This window comes from Hyperolius riggenbachi, chromosome 10 (assembly GCF_040937935.1).
Source record: "Hyperolius riggenbachi isolate aHypRig1 chromosome 10, aHypRig1.pri, whole genome shotgun sequence".
Taxonomy (NCBI): Eukaryota; Metazoa; Chordata; class Amphibia; order Anura; family Hyperoliidae; genus Hyperolius; species Hyperolius riggenbachi.
In genome coordinates, this window is record NC_090655.1 from 80,607,973 (window position 1) to 80,626,430 (window position 18,458).

General features: G+C 46.2%; 1 protein-coding gene across 2 annotated transcripts in view; it reads right to left on the minus strand.

The window, feature by feature from the left end:
- LOC137533986 (nuclear distribution protein nudE-like 1-B) overlaps nt 1-18,458 on the minus strand; it is a 115,421-nt gene that overhangs the window by 75,303 nt on the left and 21,660 nt on the right. For both annotated transcript variants that reach the window (XM_068255313.1, XM_068255312.1), the window contains exon 3: nt 4,804-4,887. The gene's annotated coding sequence lies outside the window, so the exon portion shown is untranslated. The remainder of the gene's footprint in view (nt 1-4,803; nt 4,888-18,458) is intronic.

An 18,458-nucleotide genomic window follows, 5' to 3' on the forward strand; every position in this document is an offset into this window, starting at 1 on the left:
GATTAGATAGGTAGCTGTCCCCAGTATAGATTAGATAGGTAGCTGTCCCCAGTATAGATTAGATAGGTAGCTGTCCCCTTTATAGATTAGATAGGTAGCTGTCCCCTGTTTAGATTAGATAGGTAGCTGTCCCCAGTATAGATTAGATAGGTAGCTATCCCCTGTATAGATTAGATAGGTAGCTGTCCCCAGTATAGATTAGATAGGTAGCTGTCCCCAGTGTAGATTAGATAGGCAGCTGTCCCCTTTATAGATTAGATAGGCAGCTGTCCCCAGTATAGATTAGACAGGTAGCTGTCCCCTGTATAGATTAGATAGGAAGGTGACCCCTGTATAGATTAGATAGGTAGCTGTCCCCAGTAGATAAGATAGGTAGCTGTCCCCTGTATAGATTAGATAGGCAGCTGTCCCCTTTATAGATTAGATAGGTAGCTGTCCCCAGTATAAATTAGCTAGGTAGCTGTCCCCTAGTATAGATTAGATATGCAGCTGTCCCCTGTATACATTAGATAGGCAGCTCTCCCCTGTATAGATTAGATAGGTAGCTGTCCCCTGTATAGATTAGATAGGTAGCTGTCCCCAGTATAGATTAGATAGGTAGCTGTCCCCAGTATAGATTAGATAGGTAGCTGTCCCCTGTATAGATTAGATAGGTAGCTGTCCCCTGTATAGGTTAGATAGGTAGCTGTCCCCTGTATAGGTTAGATAGGTAGCTGTCCCCTGTATAGATTAGATAGATAGGCAGCTGTACACAGTATAGATTAGATAGGTAGCTGTCCCCAAGTATAGATTACATAGGTAGCTTTCCCCCTGTATAGATTAGATAGGTAGCTGTCCCCAGTATAGATTAGATAGGCAGCTGTCCCCAGTATAGATTAGATAGGCAGCTGTCCCCTTTATAGATTAGATAGGCAGCTGTCCCCTGTATAGATTAGATAGGCAGGTGACCCCTGTATAGATTAGATAGGTAGCTATCCCCAGTAGATAAGATAGGTAGCTGTCCCCTGTATAGATTAGATAGGCAGCTGTCCCCTTTATAGATTAGATAGGTAGCTGTCCCCAGTATAAATTAGCTAGGTAGCTGTCCCCTAGTATAGATTAGATAGGCAGCTCTCCCCTGTATAGATTAGATAGGTAGCTGTCCCCTGTATAGATTAGATAGGTAGCTGTCCCCAGTATAGATTAGATAGGTAGCTGTCCCCAGTATAGATTAGATAGGTAGCTGTCCCCTGTATAGATTAGATAGGTAGATGTCCCCTGTATAGGTTAGATAGGTAGCTGTCCCCTGTATAGATTAGATAGGTAGCTGTCCCCAGTATAGATTAGATAGGTAGCTGTCCCCTGTATAGATTAGATAGATAGGCAGCTGTCCCCCAGCATAGATTAGATAGGTAGCTGTCCCCTGTATAGATTAGATAGATAGGTAGCTGTCCCCCAGTATAGATTAGCTAGGTAGCTGCCCCCCAGTATAGATTAGATAGGCAGCTGTCCCCTGTATAGATTAGATATGCAGCTGTCCCCTGTATAGATTAGATAGGCAGCTCTCCCCTGTATAGATTAGATAGGTAGCTGTCCCCTGTATAGATTAGATAGGTAGCTGTCCCCAGTATAGATTAGATAGGTAGCTGTCCCCAGTATAGATTAGATAGGTAGCTGTCCCCTGTATAGATTAGATAGGTAGATGTCCCCTGTATAGGTTAGATAGGTAGCTGTCCCCTGTATAGATTAGATAGGTAGCTGTCCCCAGTATAGATTAGATAGGTAGCTGTCCCCTGTATAGATTAGATAGATAGGCAGCTGTCCCCCAGCATAGATTAGATAGGTAGCTGTCCCCTGTATAGGTTAGATAGGTAGCTGTCCCCTGTATAGATTAGATAGGTAGCTGTCCCCAGTATAGATTAGATAGGTAGCTGTCCCCTGTATAGATTAGATAGATAGGCAGCTGTCCCCCAGTATAGATTAGATAGGTAGCTGTCCCCTGTATAGATTAGATAGATAGGTAGCTGTCCCCTGTATAGATTAGATAGATAGGCAGCTGTACACAGTATAGATTAGATAGGTAGCTGTCCCCAAGTATAGATTACATAGGTAGCTTTCCCCCTGTATAGATTAGGTAGCTGTCCCCCAGTATAGATTAGATAGGTAGCTGTCCCTGTATAGATTAGATAGATAGGCAGCTGTACACAGTATAGATTAGATAGGTAGCTGTCCCCCAGTATAGATTAGATAGGTAGCTTTCCCCCTGTATAGATTAGGTAGCTGTCCCCCAGTATAGATTAGATAGGTAGCTGTCCCCTGTAGGTAGCCAGCCTGCCACCCCTTTTTCCCTGGCCGCCGCTCCATTACCTCCTGGAGTCGGCGGCCCGTCCTGCACAGAAGTCTACTCCCCTGATGCTCTTCGCATGCCCAGCGCCATGGCATGCAGCAGTGATGTGAACACAGCAGAGCGGCTCCGACACAGAAGGCGCGTATACAGGAAGTATTTCCTGTATACGCGATGTTACTGGGGGAGCCGCCCTGCTGTGTTCACATCACTGCTGCATGCCATGGCGCTAGGCATGTGAAGAGCATCAGGGGAATGGACTTCTGTGCAGGACGGGTCTCCGACTCCAGGAGGTAATGGAGCGGCAGCCAGGAAGTAAAACCCCTCATGTCATTAGTTAGGTGGAGCAAGCGAGTGTTTGAGCGTAATCACGCCCTATCACTCATACAAGGAAGGAGGGCAGCGCAAACTTACTGTGGGAGGGGGCGGAGCCGGGAGCATGGCCACGGGCCAAAATCAATGTAAAATCAGGAAAGCACTTGCGGGCCAAGTTTTCTGGCGCTGCGGGCCAAATTTGGCCCACGGGCCAGAGTTTGACACGTGGTATAGATAGTCAGGATTAGATGCCTCTGTATAAATAGTCAGGATTAGATGCCTCAGTATAGATAGTACTAGATGCCTCTGTATAGATAGTCAGTATTAGATGCCGCTGTATAGGTAGTCAGGATCAGTGGGGAAGCAGCAGCAGCTGCTCAGCAGTCATTAGATACTCACTTCGGCCATGCTCCATGCGCTGCAGCTACAATCTTCTTCCTGTTCTTGTGTTCCATCTCACAGCAAGAGCGTCCCCTAGGAAGCACTCTTAATGTGAGATGGAACACAAGAACAGGAAGAAGTTTGTAGCTGCAGCGCATGGGCAAAGTGAGTATCTGATGACTCCCTCAGCGGCAGAAGTTTTATTTTATATTTAAATCTACTTTTTAAGTTTTTACTGTTTCATTGTCTCTGCTCAATAACCCTTCATTGAAGTATGCCAGAGCTAAAGTCTATGAACTGTTGACCCTTTTTAATCTATTTTCTGCTCTCAGAAGCCATTTTCTGTATTATGGCTGTAATTCCTTATCACTGAGGGTTACGCTGTGGTCCCATCCAGTCCCAAGCCAGTCACTTGCATTCCTGATGTTTAACTCTTTCAGGCAGGGAAAGAAAAAAAGGAACACAGCATAGTTATTTGTATATTTGGCGCTGTACATAGACATGTCTACAGTGGCTTGCAAAAGTATTTGGCCCCCTTGAAGTTTTCCACATTTTGTCACATTACTGCCACAAACATGAATCAATTTTATTGGAATTCCACATAAAAGACCATTACAAAGTGGTGTACACGTGAGAAGTGGAACGAAAATCATACATGATTCCAAACATTTTTTACAAATAAATAACTGAAAAGTGGGGTGTGCATAATTATTCAGCCCCCTGAGTCAATACTTTGTAGAACCACCTTTTGCTGCAATTACAGCTGCCAGTCTTTTAGGGTATGTCTCTACCAGCTTTGCACATCTAGAGACTGAAATCCTTGCCCATTCTTCTTTGCAAAACAGCTCCAGCTCAGTCAGATTAGATGGACAGCGTTTGTGAACAGCAGTTTTCAGATCTTGCTACAGATTCTCGATTGGATTTAGATCTGGACTTTGGCTGGGCCATTCTAACACATGGATATGTTTTGTTTTAAACCATTCCATTGTTGCCCTGGCTTTAAGTTTAGGGTCGTTGTCCTGCTGGAAGGTGAACCTATGGACAGATTCCCCCACCTGAGCTGTAGATCTCTGCAGCTCGTCCAGAGTCACCATGGGCCTCTTGATTGCATTTCTGATCAGCGCTCTCCTTGTTTGGCCTGTGAGTTTAGGTGGACGGCCTTGTCTTGGTAGGTTTACAGTTGTGCCATACTCCTTCCATTTCTGAATGATCGCTTGAACAGTGCTCCGTGGGATGTTCAAGGCTTTGGTAATCATTTTGTAGCCTAAGCCTGCTTTAAATTTCTCAATAACCTCAATAAGGTTATTATCCCTGACCTGTCTGGTGTGTTCTTTGGACTTCATGGTGTTGTTGCTCCCAAGATTCTCTTAGACAACCCCTGAGGCCGTCACAGCGCAGCTGTATTTGCACTGACATTAGATTACACACAGGTGCACTCTATTTAGTCATTAGCACTCATCAGGCAATGTCTATGGGCAACTGACTGCACTCAGACCAAAAGGGGCTGAATAATTACGCCCACACCCCACTTTGCAGTTATTGTTTTGTAAAAAATGTTTGGAATCATATAGGATTTTCATCCCACTTCTCACGTGTACAGTACTTTGTATTGGTCTTTCATGTGAAATTCCAATAAAATTGATTCATGTTTCTGGCAGTAATGTGACAAAATGTGGAAAACTTCAAGGGGGGCAAATACTTTTGCAAGTCACTGTATCTCATCATGTCACCTCATGTATCCTTTCAAGGGTACCTGAAGCGAAAAAAGATAATTGAATACTTACCTCAGTAGTGGGAAGCCTCTGGAGAGTTCAGAGTCTTCTCAATCCTCCTTGATCCCACCGATCCAGAACTTATTCGACAAAGGCCTGTGGAGTTATGGAAACAGTACATTTAATTTATAAATACTGTTAAATACCGTTATAAATGTTGATTTATATTAAAATATGAATTACTCCATTAACATAAAAACATTAGTTCAAGGTGGTAATTTAGGAATATATAAACTATATCAGCGCAATCATATAAATAAACTCTGAACAGTTAGAAAATTCTCATTGAGATAAGCTGCCACAGTTCAAAACACTCCAGTTCTGTGTCCTTCCAATAAATAAGATGTATAACTTCGGCGCTAGTCTCAAATTCCTCCACCAATATTGCACCACAAAACAAGTGCGCTTACCAGATTCTATCAGACCTTAATTACAGGGTCTGAAACAGGGCATCATAGGACCAGCGGCCAGTATCTTCCCAGCTGGTCTTCTAATTACTGGGCTAAGATGTCCACGCTCACTCAAATAGTAGTACCCACGGTGGTTGCATGCAAAGAATATATGAGAACTCATCTAAGCGTATCTCTCTTAAAAGCATTTATTTCAATAAAACTCCCAATAAAAAACATTAATGAACAATCACTCACATCAGGGACCTTGTGACAGGGACCCAAAACGATATACAGCATATAAACTCACAGGACGCCGTTCAGCCAAATGTCCGCCTCACCCGACCGGCATGAGTTTTAGAAGGTATAAATATGCCGTTTCAGCCTTTTGCTCTTTTAGCCCCTGATGAAACTTAACAGTGAAACCGGTCGGGTAGAGTTTTATTGAAATAACATATCAGAAAATGCAGCACGTTAGCCAGTATAGAAAATGCAGTGCATACATGTGAAATCTGCGCCGGTAGACTTGGGCGCAGGACACAGCCAGTACATGGCTGATCCTGCTTCTGCACAAGTCCGGGCCATGTTAATTACTATTCCCCCTCCAGGCCACCATGGATGGGGGGGGGGGGGGGGGATGATATAATTTGGCTTCCAGCGATTGCTGGAGGCCGAATTCTTGTGTTTTTTAAGCAACTTCAGCTCCGTCTTTTGACGGCCCCAACGTTACTCACTGAGCGCTGTGTGATGTGATTCCTATAATAGTCTATGGTGGCGCCGGCTGCGCTCAAATCTAGCAGCGCTGAAAAGCACTGCTCCGAATGCAGTCCATATATAAAATGCATCACATTGGCCCATATGGAAAATGCAGCACGTTTAGCCCATATAGAAAATGCAGCTTGTTAGCCGATGTAGAAAATGCAGTCCATTAATAAAATGCAGCACGTTAGCCCATGTCGAAAATGCAGCACTTTAGCCCATATAGAAAATGCAGCATGTTAGCCCATGTAGAAAATGCAGTCCATATATAAAATGCAGCACATTGGCCCATATACAATATGCAGTCCATTAATAAAATGCAGCATGTTAGCCCATATAGAAAATAAGCAGGTTAATCCATATAGAAACATCAGCCTATAAATGAATTGCAGCACATTAGCCCATACAGAAAATGAAGCACATTAGCCCATATAGAAAATGCAGTTCATATAGAAAATGCAGCATATCCTACTAATATTATAAAAGGGGAAGTGCGGATGTTTGTTACTTGATCACGCAAAAATGGCTAAAGGAATTTGAATGAAATTTGGCACACACATAGTACATTACCTGAAATAACATATAGGATACTTTTTATCCTCATAACCAAAAAGTGGGCGGAGATAAATACAACATTCACTGGGAAAATGTAAACTGCAGCCATTCTTACACTGTTAATGGAAGGGTTCTCAAACTTTGCCCAATTGGTCACTGTGTGACTGGGATTGATATGCAATAGAAATAATCTGCACTCCTCAATAGTACTGGTGTGCAGCTACCAGGACAAAAAGCATCATACCTTAACCATAAAAAAGAAAAAAGAGGTCTTGGAAATACAGGCTGCACCACCATTCCAAATGTAAACAATCTTTATTGGACACCATGCAAAGAACACATAAAATAATTAAAAAAGTTACAGCTAACAAGCAGCAACTCACCACAATACATCAATTGCGGACCAATGATCAATAAGAAGTGTCTCACCACCTATGTAAACAATCAGCCCTGTAACTGCTTAAATTGTCAAAAATTGGGTTCAATGTTTGAGCCCAATGTAAGGCAATCCCAGACCCCGGTCAAGACCTGAAAATGACATGCTACAGTAATAAGCCCTATAGTGACCAAAGTGCTAAGAAATAAGGATAGATATAATGCTCAAAGAACATGAGTGTTCAGGTAAAAGTGCATGAACAGTGCATATAGGGATCAGTAATGCAAGTCAAAAGTTATTTATGGGGTTGTAGCATACATATACCGATACTGGAGGGTCCTGGAATTGATAGCAGCATTCAGATGAGGGCCAGACGCTCCACACGTGTCGTGGTTAAAGATAACCACTTCCTCAGGAGCAGTGTATCATAAGAAAAGGAGTTGCTTCAAGGGATACTTAAGTCAAAAATGAAAAATGCGAGTGATTCTCCGCGTTCCCAGCCGCTATATCACCCTCTATGCAGCAAAAGCGTATATGTTATACGCTATAGCAACATAGAGGGGGATATAGCAGCTGGGAACGCGGAGAATCACTCGCGTTCCCAGCCTGTCAGCGGCTGTCGCCGAACCCGGAAGTAGCCGCCGGTGGGGACAGGTGGATCGGAGCGAGGCTGTGAGGGCACCATACAGTTTCAGGGGGCTGAGGGATGCCCCAGGTGAGTAAAAATCATTTTTTATTTTTGACTTAAGTATCCCTTTAAGAGCTGGGGACCTTCGTGGATGGAGCGCTCTGATAGGACAAGCTGTCCGAGTGAAGAACGTCATCAGCTGGAGCGCAAATATATCCGCCTTCCAAGCGGTGTTGAAAATGAGTCATGGAGCGCAAGAGTCCACGTGATTCCCTTTCCTGTAGCGCATCCATTATGTCGCTGTGTGCTGGTCTATGCCCATCAATGGCAAGCGCACATGGGTAACCAAGCCCGGCAGCCAGAAGTGCGTCACCGTCAAACGGAAATGCGTCACTTCAGGAAGTGCTATGCCGGCTTGGAACGCAAATAGTTACCAGGGCTGATTACAATGTCCCTAAATTAAAAACAACTGTTTTTTCACAAAGTGTCACTCAATATTAAGGATTAAACAATGTTATATCATGGTACACAAGGGATAATATACATGTAAATAAAGTGATGAACAAATTAATAATATTGAAATTACAGCAGGAAAATCGGCACAAAATGCAGAGCAGAGACATCCCAAGTAAGGGGCATTACTGTTTGACTCAAACAATAAGTAAATGCAAAGCTATATGGATACAGCCAATCAGGTAAGAGGCACTAAGCATAGCGTACATGTCCTACCCAATTCAATGTTTGAAATGTGGTATGCGCCACAAGCATAGTGTCCATTATTTATGTATACTCAGAAAGAGAGAGGAGGGGGATTTTTTGTTGTTTGGTTGCCAAGAGGGAGGTAACAAGACACAAACAATGTTAAGTAAAGTGCATGCTTCAAAAGACACCAACAGGGGGAACTTCCTCAATCAATGTGATTGGGTATCATTCATAAATGTTGTCGGTAATGAGAATCAGTGCGGGAAAACACAGCTGTCGGTATTTTAGACTTCTGGGTGGTCATTCATAAAAATGTTGCCTGTTGCGATACAAGTGCAGAGATTTTCCGAAGAAGGCTGTCGGTAGGCTTGCGGAAACAGAGAAGCTGCCTGAGTCCCTCCGTGTGCTGCTCTCTCTGCTGCTGCTTGGGAGGTCTGTCCTATTCACTTAACATGCATTCCGCATGCTTATCGTTACTGCAGAGGAAGCGCTAAACCACGTCCGCATACCGCTTGCTCTAATGTTTATGAATGGACATTTTGTTACTTTTTCTAGATAAATCTATATAATCACCGCACAAGGCGGAAATGTATCGCTCTGCACGGGAATGTCAGCTTTCATGCAGAAAGAGCCTTTATGAAAGGAGATTTTGCCAAGTGGTCAGTAAGGTCAGCTTTTTTCAGCATTTCCGCACACGGAAATGCTTTATGAATGATACCCAATGTCGGGTCAGGGAGAAGTAAGAGTGGGCTCTGGGGGGTGGGAGAGGTTAGTGTGAGTGGTGGGGGAATGGAGAGGTCAGTGTGGTTGTCAGTCAGGGAAGGGATAGGTTAGTGTGGATTGTGGGGGGTGGGAGAGGTTAGTGTGGGGGGTGGGAGAGGGAGAGGTCAGTGTGGGTGCTGGTGGGAGGGAAAGGTCAGTGTGGGTGATGGTGAGGTTAAGGTGGGTGGAGGAAGAGGTCAGTGTGTGTGTGTGTGGCGGGGGGGGAGAGGTGATGGGTCAGTGTAGGTGAATGGTGGAGGGTGAGGTCAGTGTGGGTGTGGGGGGTGGATGAGGGAGAAGTTACTGTGGGTTCGGGGGGGGGGGGGGGGGAGGGTCAGTGTTGGTGATTGGTGGAGGGAGAGGTCAGTGTGTGGGGAGCGGGGGGGATGAGGGAGAAGTTACTGTGGGTTCTGGGGGGGGAATCAGTGTGGGTTGATTGGTGGAGGGAGAGGTCAGTGTGGGTGGGTGAGGAAGAAGTTACTGTGGGTGCTGGGGGAAGAGGTCAGTGTGGGTGTGTGGATGAAGGAGAAGTTACTGTGGGTGCTGGGGGGGGGGGGGAGGAGGGGTCAGTGAGGGTGATTGGGGGGGGGATCAGTGTGGGTGCTGCTTTGGGGGATGCATATTCTCACCTGCTCCCAAATTCCTGTCAGGGCTGCCTCTCCAAAGTGTTCCAGATTGGGGGGCGGAGCTTCTCGGCGCCGGGGGCGGAGCTTTCGGCGCCGGGGGCGTGGCTTCTTGCAGCCTTCTTTGCTGTAAAAAAGGCATGGGGGGGGGATGTGCCAGAGCCCCTCCCCTCTGCACGTGAGGAGCCGCATCTGAACCTCCAGTGCCGACTGCCGACAACTCCAGGGTCACGTGACAGCCTCTGTGCTTCTTCAATCACACTACACTGCTCATAGCTCCCCATCACCGCCCCCTGGAGGCCCCAAATAACATTACACGTGTCTGCCAGAGACCCCTCGTCCACCCCCAGCAGCGATCTCCCCTCTCTGCCCCCTCTCACCATCGCAATCTGCCTCCGAACAGCTGTCTCCCCGCCGCTAGCGCTGTGACCGCCAGGGGGCGCCCATGGATCGGGGGATTTCCACATGAAAGCGGCGGCATTCCTCCGGGATTCCTGTTCGGTTCTTGGGTGGGGAGTCCGGAGATGTAGATATGTGGGTGGTCCCGGGTTTTGGGGTCGCCGATCGCCTGAAATCCCCGCAAAGAGGCGGAAGAAGAAGCACAAGTGTGGCGCAGCGGCGCGCGGGGTCTGTGTCTGTTCTCAACGTGGTCCGCTCTGTGGCTTTAAAAGGAAGCTCCGGTGCGGGAGCGAGGCAATTCCGTCTGGAGACCGCCGAGCCGAGCAGCGCTGATCGCAGCTCCGATGCCGCAAACCGAAGGAAGGAATGTTTGAGTAATTAATTATTTAAACAACAATCATAGTCACATAAGAATTTCAATACAGCAATTATGGTAATGAAAGATATAGTAAATATAATCAAATCCCTAGTACAGAATACATTATCAATTACATGCAAATAGTCCTGACATGCTGTAAATTGTCTTTCCAAATGAAAACTTGACTGATCAGTTACAGCTGTTTTTTTCCCCACCTGATGACCTCACAATACTCAGCTGGGTACAAATAAAGGATGCTGGGATTACCTAATGACCTCACAATACTCAGATGGGTATAGAGGATGCTGGGATTACCTAATGACCTCACAGTACTCCGCTGGTTATACATAGAGGATGCATATAGGAGGAATAAGTATATGGAATAGAGAACATACAGGCTAGGTGAACACTTAGCAGAAACGCTAACGTTGCAGAACAAACGCTGCGTTTTTGTCGCTAATGGAAGCCGATGAGCCGCAGGAAAAAATGCATATAAAAACGCATATGTGTTTACAAACATGCATTTTTAAAATGCATGTTTTTTGCATAATATTAAAAAACGCACATAATGAAAGTCAATGGGAACGCAATGGTATGCAATTTTTATGTTTGCGTTTTACATGCGTTTTTATTTTAAAAAGTTGTTTTTTGATGCATTTCCGCTTCCTAGGGATTAGCATAAAACGCAATTGAAAAGGGCATACAAAACGCATATGGGTTTTGTATATGCGAAACACATGCATAAAAACGCACACAAACACGTGAAAAACGCATCTGCAAGGGAAAACCGCAAACGTACTAAAAACACACAAAAAAAACCCACACATGACAGAAAAGGCAACCTTTCACGCTCTGTTATGTGTGCACCCAGCCCCAGTCAGTTTTAAAGGGAAGGTTCAGGGAGGGGATTAAAAAAATAAAAATAAATTTCCACTTACCTGGGGCTTCCTCCAGCCCGTGGCAGGCCGGAGGTGCCCTCGCCGCCGCTCCGCAGGCTCCCGGTGGTCTCCGGTGCCCGACCCGACCTGGCCAGGCCGGCTGCCAGGTCGGGCTCTTCTGCGCTCCATTTCCTGGGACTTTTGCGTCCCACGCCGGCGCGCTGACGTCATCGGACGTCCGCCGGGCTGTACTGCGCATGCGCAGAACTACTGCGCATGCGCAGTACAGCCCGGCGGACGTCCGATGACATCAGCGCGCCGGCGTGGGACGCAGAAGTCCCAGGAAATGGAGCGCAGAAGAGCCCGACCTGGCAGCCGGCCTGGTCGGGTCGGGCACTGGAGACCACCGGGATCCTGCGGAGCGGCGGCGAGGGCACCTCCTGCCTGCCACGGGCTGGAGGAAGCCCCAGGTAAGTGGAAATTTATTTTTATTTTTTTAATCCCCTCCCTGAACCTTCCCTTTAAGCACTGAGTATGAGCTGAGTGTAAAGGTGGCCATACACTTATAGATTTGCAGCAATAGCAATAGATTTGCAAATCGCAATAGACTTCAATGGGGATGCGAGCTTTGAAAACAAGAAACATTTATGCTGCCCAAAAAAGTGACGGAAAAGATGTTTCAAGGGGTCTAACACCTGGAGGGGGGCATGGATGGGTGAGATAGACACCTAAAGCCCAGGGGAAAAATCTGGATTTGACGCAAAGCAGCGTTTTAAGGGCAGAAATCACATTGAATGCTAAATTGCAGGCCTAAAGTGCTCTCAAACATCTTGCATGTGTATACATCAATCAGGGAGTGTTATTAGAGTACTGCTTCACACTGACACACCAAACTCACTGTGTAACGCACCGCAAACAGCTGTTTGCGTAGTGACGGCCGTGCTGGACTGGTGCGCACCATGGCGTGAGTGCAGGCCATGGCGGTGTTTAAGCCCATACGGTCGCCGGGCTGTGGTAGCTCAATGATAGAACAACAGTGACTGTCCAGCTGATCAAATTGGTCTGTCCACAATGGAGCAACGACCTTATTATCTTCTTGTATGTAGGTAGGCATAGGTAGGAGTCCCAGTACAGGTAGGTAGGTGTCCCAGTATAGGTAGGTAGGTAGAAATAGGTATGTGCCCCAGTAGTTAGCTAGGCATAGGTAGGAGTCGCAGTATAGGTAGGTAGGCATACAAGGTGTCCCAGTATAGGTAGATAGGCATAGGTAGGTGCCCCAGTATAGGTAGGTAGGCATAGGTAGGTGCCCCAGTAGTTAGCTAGGCATAGGTAGGAGTCCCAGTATAGGTAGGTAGGTGTCCCAGTATAGGTAGGCATAGGTAGGTGTCCCAGTATAGGTAGATAGGCATAGGTAGGTGCCCCAGTAGTTATCTAAGCATAGGTAGGTGTCCCAGTATAGGTAGATAGGCATAGCTAGGTGCCCCAGTAGTTAGCTAGGCATAGGTAGGAGTCCCAGTATAGGTGGGTAGGCATAGGTAGGTGTCCCAGTAGTTAGCTAGGCATAGGTAGGAGTCCCAGTGTAGGTAGGTAGGCATAGGTAGGAGTCCCGGTATAGGTAGGTAGGCATAGGTAGGTGTCCCGGCATAGGTAGGTGCCCTAGTATAGGTAGGTTGGTAGGCATAGGTAGGTGTCCCCATATAGGCAAGTAGGTGCCCCAGTAGTTAGGTAGGTGTCCCAGTATAGATAGTTAGGCAGGGCCTGGCTGGCACAGTAATAGCAATTACCAAGGTCCAGGTGCAACAGATAGGGCTGTATAATGCAGTGTCAGTGGGCAACACACACAAAAAAAAACACAGCAGGAGAACATTAGCTCTCAAAAGAGCTTTTGAGGGGTGCTATTTTAGCAATAACAATCAGCCAGGAGCAAGTTAACAAGCCTACAAGAGCCTAACTAATCTTTCACTATGAGAGTCTGCCAGCAGCTGTCCCTTCACTAATTACTGCAGGTACACGAATGAGTGTAATGGCCAGTGCTGCCTGCCTTTTATAAGGGGGAGAGTGGCTCCAGGAGAGAGTGTAGCCTAATTGGCTACAATGTGCCTGCTGACTGTGATGTAGAGGGTCAAAGTTGACCATAATGGTGCACTATTGGGCGAACTGAACTTCCACAAAAGTTCGCCTTTGCTGGCAAACGCGAACCACCGAAAGTTCGCCTGGAACCGTTTGCCGGCGAACCGTTCGAGCCATCTCTACTACCTATCTTACCTATATTGCAGGTACCTACCTATCTAACCTATACTGGGGTCAGCTTCCTATCTAACCTATATTGCTGGTACCTACCTATCTAACCTAACTGGGTGCAGCTACCTATCTAACCTATATTGCAGGTACCTACCAGTCTGAAGAAACCAGACGCCGGGTGAAACGCGTCACGTGAGGCTGCGATCATGTGACGGATCGCTGTGTACGGCCTCGCTCTCTCCCCCCGGCATCCTAGTTCCTGCTTCAAAACGCCCAAAACGGTAGAAGTAGCCGGTGCACATAAACGGACGGCGGCAGACGAGTGGCACGCTAGGGAACCTGGCATATGGATGTTGCTAATGCCGGAAGTACCCACCATTATAGCGTAATACGCTTATACAAAAGGACAGGTGAGTCCCGGCGAGTGCCGGTCTGCTTAGAAAATATGCTGGGTATGTTCTGCATATAAAAAGTGGAGCTAAAGTAAGAGGCTGAAGTCTATTCATCATATGCTATCCATGACATATGGCACATGACCCGGATACCTATAGAGAACATCACAAGGATTAATAGCATCCTGAGTTTACATAAAGGGGGCCCCCAAACAAATACGCTATTGGTAACTGTTGTTTATGCTTGAATAATTGGAGTGCACTCCAAATTCATCTAGCGCTAGGCCTAACATCCTCTATGGGAACTGCAGCCATTTTTATGGTTTTAAATGGGGGAGGAGGGAGTTTGTTCACACTATGCTTTCGGAATACAAAAATATTTTTGATACGTTGTAACCTATACTGGGGGCACCTACCTTTCTAACCTGTACTAGAGGTACCTAGCTATCTAACCTGTACTGGAGGTACCTACCTATCTAACCTACACTGAGGGCACCTACCTATCTAGCCTTTACTGGGGGCAGCTACCTATGTTACCTATACTGGGGGCACCAACCTATCTAGCCTATACTGCGGGCACCTACCTATCTAGCCTATACTGTGGGCACCTACCTATCTAGCCTATACTGGCGGCACCTACCTAGCTAGCCTATACTGGGGGCAACTATTCTGGCTACCTATATTGGAGCCACCCACCTAACTAACCTGTACTGGGGGCACCTACCTATCTAACCTATAGCGGCGACACCTGCCTATCTAACCTATGCCGGGACAACTATACTGCATACCTATACTGGAGGCACATACCTGGCTAACCTATACTGTAGGGACCTATAGCTGGCTACCTATACTGGGGCACCTATGCCTGGCTACCTATACTGGGGGGACTTATAGCTGGCTACCTATACTGAGTGCAACTAGACCTTGCTAACCTATACTGCGGGCACCTATACCTGGCTCCACGTGGAGGGGGGGCACTTTTCACACCCCCGCCCTGGGTGTATTTTTGCCTAGAAACTGCCCTGGTCAGGATTACCTGATGACCTCACACTACTCAGCTGGGTATAGAGAGGATGCTGGGAGCCTCTGGCACACGCCCTCTTAGGTGGTGCTTTTCACTGCTGTTCTACTATGGATGCACATTGGGGAAGAGGACGGAAAGGAAAGCAGATCCTGGCCACTCTGCAGTACTGGAGGCCGGGTGTCGGATTCTGCAGAGAATACATCCTGTAAGACAGTCCTGCAGCTCTACAAATGGGAGAGGTACCCAAGTGTCATTTCTCACCACCATTTGACTGACCGAGCGTGACTGTATACCGCCCTGAAACATGGTCACACTTGATAGTAATCTGGTGTTAGAATTAATAGGATGACAGGGTGGCAACAATTCTCCAGTTCATGCAACAGCTATGAATTGCTGCTACAAATTATTACTCTGTGCTAGTATATGGTCCTTAAAATTCATCACACTTGATAGATACATTTTCCAACAAGCATACACACTCCAACTTAGGCCACTCCCACATCAGCCTCTGGCCAAGTTGTGCTCCTCACTAGGAAACCTAAAACCACATCACCTCTTGGTATACATGTTTACTACCCCATCCCCCAATTCCCATAGATTGTAAGCTCACAAGGACAAGGCTCTCTCAACATGTTGCGTCTTGAAATGTGTTATACGTTTTATTCATCATGTAACATTTGTCACTGTAATTACTTTTTTTTACCAAGTCTGAATTTTGAGCCAGTGCGTTTATATTTGGGATATACTTTTTTCTGTATTACAATACACCCCATGTTTTTACTTAATTTGTATCGTGCACAGTCATTTGTTGGAACTTGGAGTGCTTTTGGTGGGGAGTGTTTCTGCTCTTTGCTGATAACCGGTATTCAGCAAAGCAATGTGGTAAATCCTTGCAGTGCCTGCGGTATGCATATGTCGCAAAGGTACACTGCGTGCAACATTGCGGTGGCAGTTACGATGCCATTCACATTCTCTGGAATGAGACTCGAAAAACGCAATCACTGCAGCATGGAGCCACAATTACTTGGTAAAAATGCAATCACACTCCATAGGCGATTGTGGTTTGCCTTTTGCGATCCCAATGTTGAACCAGGCCTAAGGGGGACCAACTGGATCCCAATTATTTATCAGGTGGTCGTCGTGTTTCCAGACTTTACACTTGAAGGTGTAAGAGTGTTACCCATGATGACCATCTATCCCCCTTATCCCTCTTCAAAACTGCCATCCCCTATACCTCTCTTACTCCCTTACCCCAACCTGCCCTAAGAGTCTACCTTGCCATGGTGGGCCGGCTTACAATCCTATTGGCCAAAATGCGATTTACTTTTAGCCAATTGGATTAGCCAAAGTACTCTGCCCCAAAAAAATATAATAAACCATCTTAGAGGGAGATCAACTAATTAGAGGCCTTTTGTATTAGGCACGTTATGATTCAAAAATTGTATCGTGCCCATTTTGCCAATAGCAACAGCACGGCGATGAACATGTAAATTGCATTGCCGGGTTTTTGTTAGTGCAATTGGTATTTTCTAGATTTACGATTGTTGGCCTGCATCATTTTTGTTTTATTTGCGCTTCTATGCTTTGTAACATTTTGGTGAGGATTGGTATGGCTGTGGGGAGGAGGAGGCCATAAGTAGAACTTGGGGGTATATTTAAATCATTTTAAATATGCCCCTGAGTTCTACACTGCAGGTTGCAACAATTTGTAATCCCTAATCAAATTCTCTCTAGGGCCAGTTCACACTTGGTGTGCTTTTGTTGGGGCGCGTTTTTGCTCCGCGTTTTTGCTCTTTGCTGATAGCCGGTATTCAACAAAGCACTGTGGTAAATCCTTGCAGTGCCTGCGGTGTGCATATGTAGCAAAGGTGCACTGCATGCAACATGTTGGTGGCAGTTAGAATGCAATTCTCATTCTCTGGAATGAGACTCGAAAAATGCAATCACTGCAACATGGAGCCACATTTACTTGGTAAAAATGCAATCACATTCCATAGGCGATTGTAATTTGCCTTTTGCGATCCCAGTGTTGAACATGGCAAGAAGAAAGCCATTGTTAACAGAAAAGCATAAGAAGTCCCATATGCAAATTGCCACAAGCCATGTGTGGGACACAGCAAACATGTGGAAGAAGGTGCTCTGATCAGATGGGACCAAAACGAAACATTTTAGTCAAAATGCAAAACACTATGTGTGGCGGCGGAAAACTAACACTGCACATCACTCTGAACACACCATCCCCACTGCCAAATATGGTGGTGGCAGTATCATGATCTGGGGGTGCTTCTCTTCAGCAGGGACAGGGAAGCTGGTCAGTGTTGATGGGAAGATGGATGGAGCCAAATACAGGGCAATCTTGGAAGAAAACCTCTTGGAGTCTGCAAAAGACTTGATACTGGGGAGGAGGTTCACCTTCCAGCAGGAAGGGCTGCTGAATAATTACGCACACCCCACTTTGCAGTTATTTATTTGTAAAAAATGTTTGGAATCATATACTGTATGATTTTTGTTCCACTTCTCACGTGTACACCACTTTGTGTTTTCACGTGGAATTCCAATAAAATTGATTCATGTTTGTGGCAGTAATATGACAAAATGTGGAAAACTTCAAGGGGGCCAAATACTTTTGCAAACCACTGTATATGCACACACAAGTGTGTGTACCCCGGGTGGGCATAGAGTTAATTATGCGCATAGATCTTCCTGATGGTATATTGCCAATGTGTAAAATAGGGGATAAATCTGATTATCTTTCTCCTGCTGTATGTTGGCATAGAGAGGAGAAAGATTGTCTCCTATGCTGTGGGTGTGGGGTGGGTAATATAAGGGGGGGTGGATGGGTATTTGGGTTCACAGAGGGGGAAGGATCTGGGAGGGGGGCCGGGCTGGACTAGTATTGTAGTATAGAGGAGCGTGAGGTCATATAGAGTGTATTTATATCATCACCATGTCCAGGCGCCTCTTAACCCTACCGAACCTAGTATTACAAATGTGCAGCTGTCACACACACAGGTACCGTGAACAGGTATGCAGTGACTAGTATTACAAATGTGCAGCTGTCACACACACAGGTACCATGAACAGGTATGCAGTGACTGCTATATATAACACTGCGTGCTGCTGTCACTCAGGTGTAGTAAACATGAACAGTTATGCAGTGACTGGTATTACAAATATGCAGCTGTCCCACACAGGTGCAGTGAAAAGGTAGTCACTGAATGTGCTGGGCCTTGCACAGTATAGCAATTAGGGTTGCAACGGTATGAAATTCCACGGTATGAAAACCGTCAAAAAAAATACCACTGTATTACGGTATACGGTATTGTACAATTATTTGGACCTGGTGCTCGCAGGATAGGTAGCCAGGGACAGGTGTAGTCAGTAGTAGGTGCTCGGAGGATAGGTAGCCAGGGTTAGGTGTAGCTAGTAGTAGGTGCTCGCAGGATAGGTAGCCAGGGACAGGTGTAGTCAGTAGTAGGTGCTCGCAGGATAGGTAGCCAGGGTTAAGTGTAGCCAGTAGTAGGTGCTCGCAGCATAGGTAGCCAGAGATAGGTGTAGTCAGTAGTAGGTGCTCGCAGGAT